Source organism: Bombus affinis, chromosome 14, assembly GCF_024516045.1.
Source record: "Bombus affinis isolate iyBomAffi1 chromosome 14, iyBomAffi1.2, whole genome shotgun sequence".
Lineage (NCBI taxonomy): Eukaryota > Metazoa > Arthropoda > Insecta > Hymenoptera > Apidae > Bombus > Bombus affinis.
The window spans coordinates 7-18,293 of NC_066357.1; the positions used below are offsets into that span (position 1 = coordinate 7).

Consider the following 18,287-nt stretch of genomic DNA (forward strand, 5'->3'; position numbering starts at 1 on the left):
ACACAGAAGCTCGCAAATCACAATCATTTACGCTATTTGGCGAAAAGTAAACGTTATTTCGCTCCTGTTCGACGAATTTGGACGTTTAAACGCTGTTTTCATTGCATTTTACACGCCGAATGTAGTGCACGGCGTTTTTAACGTCAAAACAGGCACAGCAGCTGACAAATCGCAACCATTTACTAGATTTTGACGAAAACTGAATGTTATTTCCCTTCTGTTGTAGGAATTTCGACGTTTAAACGCATTTTCAATGCATTTTACACGATGAATTTAGTGCACGGCATTTTTAGCTTCGAAGCAAGCACAGCAGCTGGCAAATCGCAACCATTTACTAGATTTTGACGAAAAGTAAATGATATTTCGCTCCTGTTGGTGATATTTCGTAGTTTGGACGCTGTTTTCATTGCATTTTACACGCCGAAAGTAATGCAAGCCGTTTTTAGCTTCGAAGCAAGCACAGCAGCACGCAAATCGTAATCATTTACTCGATTTTGACAATAACTGAGCGTTATTTCTCTTCTGTTGGAGGAATTTCGACGTTTCAACGCTATTTTCATTGCATTTTACACGCCGAAAGTAATGCAAGCCGTTTTTAGCTTCGAAGCAAGCACAGCAGCACGCAAATCGCTACCATTTACACGATTTTGACGAAAAGTAAACGTTATTTCGCCCCTGTAGGTGATATTTCGTAGTTTGGACGCTGTTTTCATTGCATTTTACACGCCGAAAGTAATGCAAGCCGTTTTTAGCTTCGAAGCAAGCACAGCAGCACGCAAATCGTAATCATTTACTCGATTTTGACGATAACTGAGCGTTATTTCTCTTCTGTTGGAGGAATTTCGACGTTTCAACGCTATTTTCATTGCATTTTACACGCCGAAAGTAATGCAAGCCGTTTTTAGCTTCGAAGCAAGCACAGCAGCACGCAAATCGCTACCATTTACACAATTTTGACGAAAAGTAAACGTTATTTCGCCCCTGTAGGTGATATTTCGTAGTTTGGGCGCTGTTTTCATTACATTTTACACGCCGAAAGTAATGCAAGCCGTTTTTAGCTTCGAAGCAAGCACAGCAGCACGCAAATCGTAATCATTTACTCGATTTTGACGATAACTGAGCGTTATTTCTCTTCTGTTGGGGGAATTTCGACGTTTCAACGCTATTTTCATTGCATTTTATACGCCGAATGTAGTGCACGCCGTTATTAGCTTCGAAAGAAGCACAGCAGCTCGCAAATCCCAATCATTTTCTCTATTTTGACGAAACTGAGCGTTATTTTTCTTCTGTTGTAGAAATTTCGTCGTTTAATCGCTATTTTCATTGCATTTCACACGCCGAATGTAATGCAAGCTGTTTTTAGGGTCGAAACAGGCACAGCAGCTGGCAAATCGCAATCATTTACTCGATTTTGACTATAACTGAGCGTTATTTCTCTTCTGTTGGAGGAATTCCGACGTTTCAACGCTATTGTCATTGCATTTTACACGCCGAAAGTAATGCAAGCCGTTTTTAGCTTCGAAGCAAGGACAGCAGATCGCAAATCCCAATCATTTACTCTATTTTGACGAAAACTGAGCGTTATATTTCTTCTGTTGTAGGAATTTCGACGTTTAAACGCTATTTTCATTGCATTTTACACGCCGAATGCAGTGCACGGCGTTTTTAGCTTCGAAACAAGCACAGCAGCTCGCAAATCGCAATCATTTACTCGGTTTTGACGAAAACAGCGTTATTTCTCTCCTGTTAGAGGAATTTCGACGTTTAAACGCTATTTCCATTGCATGCTACACGCCGAATGTAATGCACGGCGCTTTTAGCGTCGAAACAGGCACAGCAGCTCGCAAAACGCAACCATTTACAACATTTTGACGAAACGTGATCGTTATTTCTCTTCTGTTGGAGCAATTTCGACGTTTAAACGCTATTTTCATTGCATTTTACACGCCGAATGTAGTGCACTGCGTTTTTACCTTCGAAACAAGCACAGCAGCTCGCAAATTGCAATCATTTACGCGATTTTGACGAAAAGTAAACGTTATTTTGCTCCTGTTGATGATATTTCGTAGTTTGGACTCTATTTTCATTGCATTTCACACGCCGAATGTAGTGCACGGCGTTTTTAGCTTCGAAGCAAGCACAGCAGCTCCCAAATCGCAATCATTTACTCGAATTTGACGAAAACTGAGTTTTATTTCTCTTCTGTTGGAAGAATTTCGACGTTTAAACGCTATTTTCATTGAATTTTACACGCAGAATGTAGTGCACGGCGTTTTTAGCTTCGAAACAAGCACAGCAGCTCGCAAATCGCAAACATGTACTCGATTTTGACGATAACTGAGCGTTATTTCTTTTCTGTTGGAGGAATTTGGACGTTTAAACGCTATTTTCATTGCATTTTACACGCCGAATGTAGTGCACGGCGTTATTAGCTACGAAACAAGCACAGCAACTCGCAAGTCGCAATCATTTTCTCGAATTTGACGAAAACTGAGCGTTATTACCCTTCTGTTGATAGAATTTCGACGTTTAAACACTATTTTCATTGCATTTTACATGCCGAAAGTAGTGCACGGCGTTTTTGGCTTCGAAACAAGCACAGCAGCTCGCAAATCGCAATCATTTACTCGACTTTGACGAAAACTGAGAGTTATTTCTCTTCTGTTGGAGGAATTTCGAAGTTTAAACGCTATTTTCATTGCATTTTACACGCCGAATGTAGTGCACGGCGTTTTTAGCTTCGAAACAAGCACAGCAGTTCGCAAATAGCAAACATGTACTCGATTTTGAAGAAAAGTAGACGCTATTTCTCTTCTGTTGATAGAATTTCGACGTTTTAAACGCCATTTTCATTGCATTTCACACGCCGAATGTAGTGCACGGCGTTTTTAGCTTCGAAACAAGCACACCAGTTCGCAAATAGCAAACATGTACTCGATTTTGAAGAAAAGTAGACGCTATTTCTCTTCTGTTGATAGAATTTCGACGTTTTAAACGACATTTTCATTGCATTTTACACGCCGAATGTAGTGCACGTCGTTTTTAGCTTCGAAACAAGCACAGCAGCTCGCAAATTGCAATCATTTACTCGATTTTGAAGAAGAGTAGACGCTATTTCTCTTCTGTTGATAGAATTTCGACGTTTAAACGCCATTTTCATTGCATTTACACGCCGAATGTAGTGCACGACGTTTTTAGTTTCGAAACAAGCACAGCGGCTCACAAATCGCAAACATGTACTCGATTTTGACGATAACTGAGCGTTATTTCTCTTCTGTTGGAGGAATTTCGACCTTTAATCGCTAGTTTCACTGTACTTTACACGCCGAATGTAGTGCACGGCGCTTTGAACTTCGAAACATGCACAGCAGCTGGCAAATCGCAACCATTTACTCGATTTTGACGAAAATTAAACGTTATTTCGCTCCTGTAGGTGATATTTCGTAGTTTGGACGCTGTTTTCATAGCATTTCACACGCCGAATGTAATGCACGCCGTTATTAGCTTCGAAACAAGAACAGCAGCTCGCAAATCCCAATCACTTACACGATTTTGAAGAAAAGTAGACGCTATTTCTCTTCTGTTGATAGAATTTCGACGTTTAAACGCCATTTTCATTGCATTTTACACGCCCAATGTAGTGCACTGCGTTTTTAGCTTCGAAACAAGCACAGCAGCTCGCAAATCGCAATCATTTACTCGATTTTGACGAAAAGTAAACGTTATTTTGCTCCTGTTGATGATATTTCGTAGTTTGGACTCTATTTTCATTGCATTTCACACGCCGAATGTTGTGCACGGCGTTTTTAGCTTCGAAACACGCACAGCAGCTCGCAAATCGCAACCATTTACTCGATTTTGACGAAACCTGAGTGTTATTTCTCTTCTGTTGGAGGAATTTCGACGTTTAAACGCTATATTCATTGCATATTTCACGCAGAATGTAATGCACGGCATTTTTAGAGTCGAAACAGGCAGAGCAGCTCGCAAATAGCTACCATTTGCTCGATTTTGACGAAAAGTAAACGTTATTTCTGTTCTGTTGGAGGAATTTCGATGTTTTAAACGCTATTTTCATTGCATTTCACGCGCCGAATTTAGTGCACGGCGTCTTTAGCGGCGAAACAGACACAGTAGCTTGCAAATCGCAACCATTTACTCGATTTTGACGAAAAGTAAACGTTATTTCGCTCCTGTTGGTGACATTTCGTAGTTTGAACCCTATTTTCATTGCATTTTACACGCCGAATCTAGTGCACGGCGTTATTAGCTTAGAAACAAGCACTGCAGCTCGCAAGTCGCAATCATTTACTCGATTTTGACGAAAAGTAAACGTTATTTTGCTCCTGTTGATGATATTTCGTAGTTTGGACTCTATTTTCATTGCATTTCACACGCCGAATGTTGTGCACGGCGTTTTTAGCTTCGAAACACGCACAGCAGCTCGCAAGTCGCAACCATTTACTTGATTTTGACGAAACCTGAGTGTTATTTCTCTTCTGTTGGAGGAATTTCGACGTTTAAACGCTATATTAATTGCATTTTTCACGCAGAATGTAATGCACGGCATTTCTAGAGTCGAAACAGGCAGAGCAGCTCGCAAATAGCAACCATTTACTCGATTTTGACGAAAAGTAAACGTTATTTCTGTTCTGTTGGAGGAATTTCGATGTTTAAACGCTATTTACATTGCATTTCACGCGCCGAATTTAGTGCACGGCGTCTTTAGCGGCGAAACAGACACAGTAGCTTGCAAATCGCAACCATTTACTCTATTTTGACGAAAAGTAAACGTTATTTCGCTCCTGTTGGTGACATTTCGTAGTTTGAACCCTATTTTCATTGCATTTTACACGCCGAATGTAGTGCACGTCGTTTGTAGCTTCGAAACAAGCACAGCAGCTCGCAAGTCGCAATCATGTACTCGATTTTGACGAATCCTGAGCGTTATTTCTCTTCTGTTGGTGGAATTTCGACGTTTAAACGCTATTTTCATTGCATTTTACACGCCGAATGTAGTGCACGGCGTTTTTAGCTTCGAAATAAGCACAGCAGCTCGCAAATCGCAAACATGTACTCGATTTTGACGAAGCCTGAGCGTTATTTCTCTTCTGTTGGAGGAATTTCGACCTTTAATCGCTAGTTTCACAGCACTTTACACGCCCAATGTAGTGCAAGCCGTTTTTAGAGTCGAAACAGGTACAGTAGTTCGCAAATCGCAACCATTTACTCGATTTTGACGAAAAGTAAACGTTATTTCTCTTCTGTTGGAGGAATTTCGATGTTTAAGCGCTATTTTCATTGCATTTCACGCGCCGAATTCAGTGCACGGCGTCTTTAGCGGCGAAACAAGCACAGCAGCACGCAAATCGCAATCATTTACTCTGTTTTGACGAAACCTGAGCGTTATTTCACTTCTGTTGGAGGAATTTCGACGCTTAAACGCTATTTTCATTGCATTTCACACGCCGAATGTAGTGTACGGCGTTTTTAGCATGATGGGTATTGTTTGTCTATCGTGTCTTTTGGATTCCCAGTCTGGAAGTGCCTCTGTAAGCACCTTCGTTGCTGTAGGTAAACATGTTGAGGTTATACGGTATATAAAGGGAGCAAAACGCGTGGATAAAGTGTAAGATACAAAATATATATTTAATCTAATAATGAAATGCAGGAATACAATTTGAGCTGATCCAGATCCGCACGCTAGCAGTGTTACTTTATAACTGAAAACCCCGAAGCCAACGTCGCCTGCCTACTGTTTGTGGTCTGCCTCCCTGCTATTCTTTTGTCTATGTGCTGTCGATGGCTTCAGCGCTTGAGAAAGCTAAAATGACCAGATGTGGCGTTTTCCTAGAAGTGGTGACCACTTCAACACCCACTCCTGCTCGGACAGCCGAGGAGGACGGACGTGTCTAGACGGTCGTCCTCTCCAGGTATAAGTGAATAGTGAAAAAGTGCTTCAAAGTAATAGTGCTGCAAAGTGATAGTGAGGAGGAAATACAATAACAATGCAGATACCAACTATAAACATAGCAACAAAAGGTGAAACATATTATATAAAAACCAAACAAATTAACATTGAGACAGAAGAAACAAAAGAGCATCGGGGACAGGAAGATAGCAATTCAGAACATGAAAGATACTACCAGGACGAAAGCTGGAAGCCAGCGAAGGCTAGCAAAAAACGCAAAACAACCACAGACATAAGTGCCATAGGAAACCCAGTTACAGAAAAGCAGCGATGGCTGCAAGAATTACCATTAAGCAACTCCTTCAGCTCACTAACAGAAGAGACAGATGCTGACCCCATAAATAAAACCACAATCCAAACAAATCATATTACAAAACCACCACCAATCTTTGTTGAGGCCCAAATAATAGACCCGCTCATCGATCTACTAAATAATCTAGACGAGAAAAACAACTACACAATAAAGCAAACAAAACTGGAACAAGTAAAAATACAAACAAACACCCCAGAAACATTTAGGAAAGTTATAAAAGCATTAAAAGAAAAAAATGCTATTTACCACACGTATCAACTTAAAACTGAAAGGAGCTATAAAATTGTCATAAGAGGATTGCATCCTAAAACCAACATACATAAACTAAGCGATGAGTTAGCTAAAATTGGACATCAAACAAGAACAATAAACAATATAACAAGATTCGACACAAAGCAACCACTACCACTATTCTTAATAGAACTTGAACCCAGAAACAATAACAAGGAAATATATGATATCAAACAAATACTAAACACAATAGTAACAGTCGAACCACCACGACATAAAAAAGATATACCTCAATGCATGCGGTGTCAACAATACGGACACACTAAAAACTATTGCAACAGAAGCCCAGCTTGCGTCAAGTGCGCAAAAAATCACTTAACTATACACTGCCCATATTCTGGAAAAATAGAAAAAGTTAAATGCTACGACTGTAACGGAAACCACCTAGCCAGCTATAAAGGATGTGAAGTAAGAAAACAATTACAACGTAAACTGTTCCCGCCCCTACGAAGCAGGACAATCACTAACACACAAGCCCAACAGGACAGCATAAAACCTGAAATAATACCAAATACAGAGCAAGCAATAAACACCAAACCTATCAGCACCAACACCATTGGTGGTCTAAGCTATGCTCAAGTAACCAGCCAACCAACACATACACACAACCAATACCACAGCAATAGTAACAATGACACTGCAGAAATCAAAGAACTGCTCAAACAATCTATAAAGAACACCGAAATGCTAACCAGAATGATAAGCGAACAAAACGCAGTACTCAAACAGCAAACCCAACAAATCACAGTCATGCTACAACTAATTACAAACGTGCTAAGCAAAAAATAAAAACGGACACTCTAAAAATAGCAGCCTGGAACTCAAACGGCCTACAACAACGGGCCCTCGAAACTAAAACATTCATATACAATAATAATATAGACATACTACTTGTCTCAGAAACACACTTCACTACAAAAAGCTATTTGAAAATACCATACTACACCATATATGATAACAAACACCCCTCAGGAAAAGCTCACGGAGGGACAGCAGTGATAGTCAGAAACGATATCAAACATTATCTACACAGCCAAGTTAACAAAGAATATTTACAAGCAACCACAGTTACAGTTCAAACTAGCAGCAACCACTTCCAGTTGTCAGCAGTATATGTGCCTCCGCGACACAAAATAATAACACAAATGTGGGAAGAATACTTCCAGCACCTAGGGGACAAGTACATCGCAGCGGGAGACTACAGTACAACTCAAAGCACACGATTTGGGGGTCAAGAAACATTACACCTCGAGGTAGAACACTGGAAAAATACATTAGAAATAATAACCTCAATATATTATCCACAGGAACACCGACACATTGGCCGACTGACCTGAACAAAAAACCAGATCTTCTGGACTTTGGAGTTACAAGGGGACTAAACACAAATAAACTAAAAATAACACCCAACCTCGAGCTCAGCTCCGATCATACACCCATAATAATTGAATACAGAAACAAACCAATACACTATAGCAAACCAGAAACACTATGCAATAAAACCACCAAATGGCAAACTTTCAAAGAAATAATAGAAAGCAAAATAAACTGCAACATCCCGTTAAAAACTCTTGAACACATAGAACAGGCAGTAGCAACATTGACAGCAACTATTCAAGAAGCAGCAAGGACAACCACTACACCCGAACCAACCAGCAGACAAACAATAACAATCCCGCAAGAAATACTCGACAAAATCGAAGAAAAAAGAAAAGCAAAAGCAAAATGGCAAAAATACAGAACCCGAGAAAACAAAAAACACTTAAACAAACTTGCAAAGGAAATAAAAAACAAAATAAAGGAGCACAACGATAACGAATTCGCAAAGTTCATAGGGACACTCTCCACACACGAGAACACCAACTATTCACTATGGAAAGCCACGAAAAAAATAAGGAAGCCAATAATACCCGTCCCGGCAATCAGAAAAGCAGATAACACATGGGCAAGAAGCAACGAAGAACAAGCTGAAGAATTCTCCAACCACCTCTGCAACACATTCACACCACACATTATCAACAACAGCAACCTCAAAAGTCATTCGGAGGAGGATCCACAAACCACTACTACCACAGCCGACAAGGAATACACCATACCTAAAACATCGGCACAAGAAATTAGAAACGTAATTGATAAAACAAAAAACAACAAAGCGCCAGGAATCGACCTAATCAATGGTAAAATCTTGAAAAACCTTCCGCCAAAAGCAATAAGACTAATGACAATAATATTCAATGCAATTCTAAGAATTCAATACTTCCCCAAACCATGGAAATTAGCACAGATCAAAATGTTACATAAACCAGGCAAAGACCCGCACTAAACTGCATCTTACAGACCAATATATCACTGCTTCCAGTATTTTCCAAAATACTGGAAAAAATAATATATTGCCGGATAAAAACAATAATAGAGACAAAGAAACTAATACCGGATCACCAATTTGGTTTCAGAAACAAACACTCCACGATAGAGCAAATGCACAGGCTTATAAACGAAATAATAGTAGCACTAGAAAACAAGGAATACTGCACAGCCCTCTTTATAGACATAGAGAAAGCATTCGATAAAATTAACCATGAAAGTCTACTACAAACAATTAGGAAACAATTCCCGGAGCAAGTCCACCACTTAATAAAATCCTACCTAAGCAGCAGAACCTTCGTAATAAAAATGAAGGACACACATTCTCAAGTTAAAGACATCAAGGCCGGGGTACCACAAGGAAGCGTCCTAGGCCCAATACTATACACATTATACACGGCGAACATACCAACAACTACCAACAGCACAGTATTGACATTCGCGGACGACACAGCTATACTAGTCAGGCATACTAACCCAGAAACGGCAGTCAAAATACTACAAGAACATATCGTAAAAATAGAAAATTGGCTACAAGAAAAACAAATAAAAGCAAACCCCAATAAATGCAACCATATTACATTCACGCTACGGAAAAAGATACCACCAAACATCCTATTGAACGGCACGCATATAACGCAAACAAAGCATGTCAAATACCTAGGACTCCACTTAGATCAAAAACTTACCTGGAAACTACACATCAAATCAATAGTAGAAAAAATACAGAAAACAATGAGACAAATGCATTGGCTAACAAGCCGAAAATCCAAACTAAGCACAGAAAACAAATTAAAAATATATAAAACGATCATAAAACCAATCTGGACGTATGGAATACCACTATGGGGGACGGCAGTAATGAGCCATATAAACAAAATAGAGGTAATACAGGCTAAAATCCTCAGAACAATAGTAAACGGACCTTGGTACGTCAGAAACGAAGATATACGAAGGGACCTGGAAATGCCAACGGTCAAGGAAGAAATCAGCAGATACTCCGAGAAATACAAATCAAGAATAGCAACACACATAAACCGGCTAGCTGCGGAAACATACAAAATCATAAGTATGGACAGAATACTAAAAAGAAAGCACCCAGCAGACCTTATAAAGGACATAACCTAACAAACACGAGGATGGTACCCCGCTGGGGGTAGCCACCAATATGCTAATTTAACCGCTAAAAAATTCCACCAAATGTCCAAATTGGACAAATTGTGAATTTAAATAAATAAATAAAAAAAAGAAACTTCAACACCCTCCCTAAAACTCTACATCCCTACAAACAATTATATCTTAATATATTTCTAACTCTTGATTTTGTCAATGTCTTCACGAATACATTTGCCAGCTGCCTTTCTCTTTTCCATTCAAATTAATTTATTACTAAAACACGAGAGGACTAAACAGATCATGTAGAGTTTTTTTATTAGAAGTGATAGTCACTTCGACACCCTCCCTAATAACTCTACATCTCTATAAACAATTACCTCTTAACATCTTTTTTATTTCTCAAACCTAACTTTTCGCAGTTCGCTGTTGAGTGCTGAAGCGTACAGACGTGTCTCTAGTGCCCAGTGAAGTTCGAAAGCAACACGTGTCACCCAACCGTCGAAAGTGAACACAACGTGCTCCTATCCTTCCAAGTGTTTCCTATCCGCTAGAGAGAAGAAAAGCCTACGCAGATAACCCCTACCCAAACCTTGCCTCATATCCTCACGACTAGTTATTTATATTGAAATAGCGAGCTCGATGATGGCCCAGCATTCACCACCAGGCTCGCCCACGCAAACTTACAACTACCCCGCACTACTCCCCCCGTGGCAGAAGTGCAGCAGATCTCCACGCGCCAACGATGCCAATAAGGCGAAAAAACGTAAAATTGAATCACCAAATACAAACTCAAACCAACAGCAAACAACACAATTCAACACCCACAATAGGTTCGCAATACTAGAATCCACAAATGACGCCATGGAAATCGCAGGCCCGCCACCAAACCAACAAGCACAGAGAAGCCCCCCTCCCACACCAATATTTGTTAATGATGTCATCGACATCCAGACAATGACCAAGTCCTTAGAGAGAGATATCTCCAAGGAGGACTATAACCTGAAGATAACCAACAATCAAGTAAACATCCTGCCGACGAATCCAGAAGCTTACAGGAAGCTCACCAAGACACTCAGGGCCCTGAACGCCAACTTCCACACCTACCAACTCAAAGAAGAAAGACCTTTTCGGGTGGTGCTACGAAACATCCACCACTCCGCAGACATCGACGAACTAAAAATAGAACTATCGAAACTCGGCCACGAAGTCACCAATGTCAGCAACATAAGGCATAGAGTCACAAAAGACCCGCTATCCCTATTTTTCATCGATTTAAAACAGAAACCAAACAACAAGGAAATCTACAATATCAGTCGCCTAATGAACGCCATCGTTAAATTCGAACCACCGCAAACCAAAAAGGAGATAGTCCAATGCAAAAGGTGCCAAAGATATGGGCACACACAGAAATACTGCAACCACACTTTCCGCTGAGTCAAATGTGCAGGTACACACCCCACCGACCGGTGCAGGAAATCACCGGAAACCCCAGCGAAGTGCATCCAAGTGTCAAGGTGATCATCCTGCCAACTACAAAGGCTATCTGCCTACAAAACTCTGTACTCAAGCAAATACCCCAAACTTAGAACAAAAGAGGAAAATTACCAAACACCCAGCTCGCCGAAATCCACCGTTATCCCAATCCCCCCAACCAATCAAACACCCAGCCCTATCAAACTCACCACTCCCTCAAATTCCTATGCCCAAGCGGTACAAGGCACTCAAAATACACCAAATAGCCACAGGGATCCTCCCCAAAATAGTGCCCCCACCTCACCTAACACAGACAACGTCTCTAGACTTGAAAAGCTAATAGAGAAACAATCAGAGCAAATAAACAATTTGCTATCGCTATTAACACTCATCATGGATAAATTAATACGCCCAGACACAAAATAAAACCAAGACGCATAGCTGTGTGGAATGCCAATGGTCTAGCGCAACGCAAACTTGAGCTAGAACTCTTCCTAAAACACCAGCTAATCGACATAATGCTCATATCTGAAACCCACTTCACCGACAAAAACTACCTGAACATAAACGGATACAAGTTCTACCATACCCAACACCCCAGCGGAAAGGCCCACGGCGGCACTGGAATCATAATCAAAGCAAACATCAAGCACTACGAACTTCCACCATTCCAGAAAGACTACCTCCAAGCAACAAACGTAGCAATAGAAGACTATCATGGTACAATCACCACCTCAGCTGTATATTGCCCTCCCAGACACTCCATCGCCAAAGAAGACTTCGACCACTTCCTGGACACCCTGGGCAACAGATACATAGCCGGAGGAGACTACAACGCTAAACACACCCAATGGGGTAGCAGACTGGTTACAGTAAGAGGCAAAAACCTCCTCAACAGCATAATAACCAACAACCACAACTACCTTACCACATACGAACCCACACACTGGCCCACCGACACAAACAAAATACCCGATCTCCTTGATTTCTTCATAACTAAAAATATCTCGTCAAGACACGTCCAAATCAATTCCTCGGCTGATCTCTCCTCTGACCATTCCCCCGTGATAGTAACAGTCAGTTCAACTATCATCGAGAATACACCTAATGGCTCCATTCATAACCAACACACCAACTGGCAGCTCTTTAGAGAAGTCTTTACCCGCACAACTTCAGCCTCAACCTCACTAAAAACCAATGACGAAATCGAAGCAGCCACGGAATACCTAAATGCGAGCATAATAAACGCTATCCGCGTCTCCACACCGGCAAAAACATCCATCAGCAATCACGAATACCCCCAGTACATATTAAAAAAAATAGCAGAAAAACGTAGACTAAGAAGGATATGGCAGACCCATAGAACACCGGAGGACAAACGCAAACTAAACAACGCAACTAGAAAACTATCCAAAACCATAAAGAACTACAATAACGACCGTTTTCACAAATATCTCGCCAGCCTGTCCCCCACAGCCGACTCAAACTACTCACTATGGAAAGCCTCCAGGAAACTCACGCGCCCCCCACAAATAATACCTCCAATCCGCCGCTCGCAGGGTGGATGGGCGCGTAGCCCTATAGAAAAAGCCAACCTATTTGCTAAACACTTGACTGAAGTATTCCAACCCCACTCCTCCATAGCTGCAGCGGACGTCACCGAATACCTGCACACTCCCTTCCAAATGTCCCCTCCTATTCAACCCTTCACTTCTGCAGAGATCATAGAAGCAATCAGTCGCCTAAACCCCAAGAAAGCAGCAGGTCACGACCTAATAGGAAATAAAGCAATCAAGGAACTCCCCATAAAAGGGATCGCACTCATCGCATCAATCTTTAACGCCATCCTCCGCCTTGAACACTTTCCTAAGGCGTGGAAAATCTCACTGATCACCCTCATACCCAAACCCGGTAAACCAATATATGAAGCCAGCTCCTATCGCCCAATCAGTTTCTTACCTACCCTGTCTAAACTATTCGAGAGGATGCTCACGAATCGTCTCCTTCCACTCCTAGAAGAATTGAAAACTCTCCCAGATCACCAATTCGGCTTCCGAAAACAACACTCAACAGTAGAGCAAATCAACCGCATAACCCACATGATCAGCCAAACCCTTGAAAAGAAAAAATACTGCTCAGCCGTATTCCTAGACATCCAACAGGCATTCGATAAAGTATGGCATGAAGGGCTACTCTACAAGCTTAAAAAAATCCTACCCCACCCATACTACTCCATCTTAAAATCCTACCTAACCAACAGACAATTCATAGTTAAATGTCTAGACGCCACTTCCGCAACATTCCCAATAGAATCCGGCATACCACAAAGTAGTGTCCTCGGACCCCTACTATTCTCCATCTACACTGCCGACTTACCCATATCAAACGAGGTAACAATAGCAACATTTGCCGACGACACAGCACTATTAGCTACCCACGCAGACCCGGCAATTGCCTCATCCACTCTCCAGCGAAGTCTCGACTCCATGGAAAAGTGGTTCCAAAAATGGGGTTTTAAAATAAACGAAAAAAAATCCTCCCATGTAACCTTCATGCTCCGAAAACAAACCTGCCCCCAGGTCATCATTAACAACACAATAATCCCAAGCAAGGACTCCGTAAGATACCTGGGCATGACCCTGGACAGGAGGCTAACTTGGGAAAAACATATCTCGGAAAAAACAAAGCAACTAAAGGAAAAACTAAGAAAATTCTATTGGCTCACGGGCCGACGCTCCAAACTAAACATACAGAACAAAATAACCCTCTACAAGGCCGTAATAAAACCTGTCTGGACCTACGGAATCCAACTATGGGGAACAGCAAGTAACTCCAATATTGAAATACTCCAACGCTTCCAATCGAAAACGCTAAGATCCCTATTAAATGCACCCTGGTATGTTACCAACGAAACAATCCACCGTGACCTCAAGATACCTACAGTCAAAGATGAAATACACAAGTTCAGAAGCGGATATAACACAAGAGTCAACAACCACCACAACCCACTAGTCAAAACTGTGTCCAACTACTGGACACGACGGACCAGATCCGCAGACTAAAAAGAAAATACCCTCTAGATTAAATCCTTAGTTTCTACTAGAACCTCTACCTTTAGTTTCTACTAGAATAAAATTATTATAATCCATGTCATTGTATCACGCCAAACTAAGTTACTGAAAATTCTCAACTAGAATTGATTGTAAATATTCTAATAAATAAAAAAAAAAAAAAAAGAAAAAAACGTTTGCGAACACTTGGCTTGGTTTGTTGGACTCGCTTTCGACAGATGGGCGTCACGTGTTGTTTTGTGAACTTCGCAGGGCACTGGACACACGTCTGCACGCTTCGGCACTCACCAGCGAACTGATGATTGCCAGATGTCGATACATTTTCACCGAATATTTTCAGCTAGCCTAAGGACCCGCTATAAATTTTAGGATGTATGTAGCTAAGGTTCTCTAAAGAGACAAATAGCCTTTGTCTCAACAATCCCTACACATACCACCCGCTACGGGAAAACACAGGAAATCTGCTTTTCCTCACGTACGACGCTCGTCGCTAGCAACTTTCTCTCAAGGGCAGTTAACATCCCTTTCCAACCACCAACTCAGAATTTAGCCAATTAACAGCGACGTCCATTTCCCTCACTTTCCGAACCAACATTTTCCTTGACGAATCCTATGATTCCGTATCCTTAGACACACCCAACACATTTTCCTAAGGAGCATCATCACGACACACGGGGATTCTGTCGTGATCCGCAAGACGAGCAAGAGTCGCTGATCCGAACTGACCGTTGGTAGTTGGCCGTAATAGCGAATCCGAATCTCCCGACATCTGGTACAATCGTCCCGACTTGAATCGCACCGCGAAACATAACACACCGAGCTCGAATTTGTAACCGTGAACCGATAATTGCATCAAGCGTTCTGCGCCGAATGTATATCGCGAACCTAAATCAATAAATAATTATTGTTGTACAATACCGAGTGATTCTTCTACACCTATCACGCACATCACCTCACTAGCAAATTATTGCAAATATATATGCATAAAGTAGGCTGCAAAGGAAACTCTAAAATCTAATTTTTGCCTCTGATTTTACTTTAGGCAATTAGTAGACAATTAGTAGGCAATTCATTAAAACGATAATTAATATTAATTATTATAAATAAAATAGCAATAATCAAAGATGCTGCACAGATAACTCAGTTAGGTTACAGTCAACTGATTCAATGTGTTTGTTTAATGTCTTATATTGGCAAATGCATATTTCTGGCTGCATCCTAAACACCGATATGCATAGATTTTATAAAACATCAAATTAAAAACAAAGATAGAATTTAAGTGACGCAGATGCATAGATTTCTTCTTTTCATTTGAATTTTAACTTATTCGACTTTACGATCAAGAGGTATGGCAAGAGATAGATAATAAACAGTAAAAAAAATGATTTCTAAGAATCGAACTTTGAAAATATTACGAAAATATCGTTTCATGTAACATTTTACTACAATAGCATTTGGTATCCAAAAGTTTTCGAATGGCAGTACATAAGTGAGAAAAGAGAAGAAAGGATGAAATTCAATTTAAAATTGAGCACACGGAAAATTTGATTCCGTTCTTTATTAAAATTGATCGTACATCTTCTAACAAGTTCGTTATAGTAGTCTGGATTTTCCATATTTTCGCTTCGAAAGATTCGTTGTGGTGAGCGAAGCCTTGCATTTTTCATTTGATAATTAAAGTTTTCAACGTAAGCTGTGCGTGCTGGTTGCCTATTGCCAAGCTTTATTAACGCAAAACAACAGTAATAAATTTTGTATAGAACACCGCCCTGCCATTATTAAGCAAACCACGCCGCTTTCGTTATAGCTCGTTTCAAAAGAATCGTAGTGACGCGTGTTAAATTCGCTGAGAACTTATTGTTCAGAAACATAACTTGATTTTTATTTTAATTAGAACATCGAGTTATGAAGATCGAGTACAACAGCAATACATCTCTATCGAGCTGTGTGTAAATGTTCGTTCAAAAAGTGGGAAAAATTGAACAGAGCAAGACTATTTTACAACACGCTTAAAGTTCATATCAAGTTTTTAATTAATGAACGTTGCTTTCAAACTTATGGCTCGTTTCAGTTATTTTTTAATTATAAAACGTTCGATAGTTGTTTCCATTTCCGTATTATTCTGTTGAAAATGCTTCAATCTATTAAATAATCGATATAATCAATCGATATAACATTTTGAGGAATAATACGGAAATATTATTTACGGTAGCCGCGGTGAATAAACGATACGACAGGATGTATGACATGAATGTGACCTGATCGAATCATTTAATAACGATAATGCAGGTAAACCAAAGTTTATAAATTACAAAGTAAATACACTCTACATATCAAATTTCTTGTATAACGAGGTAGAAATTATTTATTTCGGTATCTTTCGATATTTAATACAAGATTTAACATTATTTATTCTTTCGCCTCATAACATTAATTCTAAACAGGAGTTACCAATTGTTTAACAAAATTGTACAAATTTCCTTCAATTCTAATTTCCTGTTCCAATTTTTCTTACAAAGAAACATCCCCACATTTACAAAATATCGCTCGATGTTTCGATCGTAGATCGTTCTATCAGTGTTCTCATAAAATTCGGACCGTTCGTCTGTGTACCGTGGTAGTCGCTAAATAACGTTCAGAGGTACGTGCGACGTTAAATAAATAAAAGAAAAAGAAAAGAAGTGAAGAAAAAGAGCAGCGAGAAGAGAAAAAGAAGGCAAAGTAGCACGGTGACCGAATCGAGGCGTCTCGTTAGTTAAATGTCGTTGATACGGAGCCGCAAATGCTGCTATTAATATTAAGCGGGGCCCAGTGCTAGTTTCAAAGAGATTCCCTTGCTCGTACGAGGCTGGCAGCGCTCTTTGAAAAAAGTCCTTACGGGCCAATGAACCTATGCAAGGGTGTGAATAGAAACACTTGTGAAATTAATATGACGGAATGTCGACGACCGGCTGACCCGTATATTAAACGCGAATCTGTGTACTTACGAGGAAGTAAGTACACAGATTTTTTGCCTCGCGACGAAGCCAGAGGTTGAATCCGAGTGGCATGTAATCAAGGCAGACGGTCGTGCACCAATTTTTCACGTCAATGTTCGAAATTAAACGGAAGACAGCACCGATTTTGCTGCACCGATTTTGTAGCTGTGTGCGCGTCGTCCAGAGGCAATTTTCTATTTCATTAATTCACATGATAACTAACTCTTCGACGGTCGCGAGAATAAGCCTCCTCTTCTTTTGATTGATGCTCGCTGGATCGTGACGCGTCCATTACGGCACGGCCTGCATGTATCTGTGAACATATAATTCATTTGCTACAAATTTAACAATTAGGTGTTCTAACGTGAAACATTGCGCTCCAGTCCTCATACGATTTCTTTGCGTTTATCAGCCACTCGTTTACCTCTAGTTTCACTGCTTCTTAAAAGTTGCGTTGTAAACATATTGGAAATTTATTAGAACAGTCAGGCCAACAGTATTACCAATTAAATTAGTAATAATAAATAAAAATAAATTTACCATGATGGCCAGGTGCATCTCGCTACGAAAAACGGAAGCAGCTTTCTTTTTAACCCCATATTTTCTAACTTGCATACATATTTTCAGATCCGTTTCAAACTTAACCAATATGATCACGATAATCGTATCTCTTCATGGTGTTCACGAAATTTCTAAACGTTCTGTATAGT

General features: G+C 40.4%; 1 long non-coding RNA gene across 3 annotated transcripts; it reads right to left on the reverse strand.

The window, feature by feature from the left end:
• Positions 1 to 328: 328 nt before the first annotated feature.
• Positions 329 to 5,489, reverse strand: LOC126924151 (uncharacterized). Of its 3 annotated transcripts, none has more exons than XR_007713427.1 (3): positions 5,400 to 5,489; positions 1,974 to 2,643; positions 329 to 905 (listed from the first exon to the last, which is right to left on the reverse strand). It is a non-coding gene; the product is annotated as an uncharacterized LOC126924151 (long non-coding RNA). The 3 variants fall into 3 exon arrangements; XR_007713428.1 differs by lacking the exon at positions 5,400 to 5,489 and adding an exon at positions 4,482 to 4,550; XR_007713426.1 differs by lacking the exon at positions 5,400 to 5,489 and adding an exon at positions 3,869 to 3,936.
• Between the last annotated feature and the right edge of the window lie 12,798 nt (positions 5,490 to 18,287).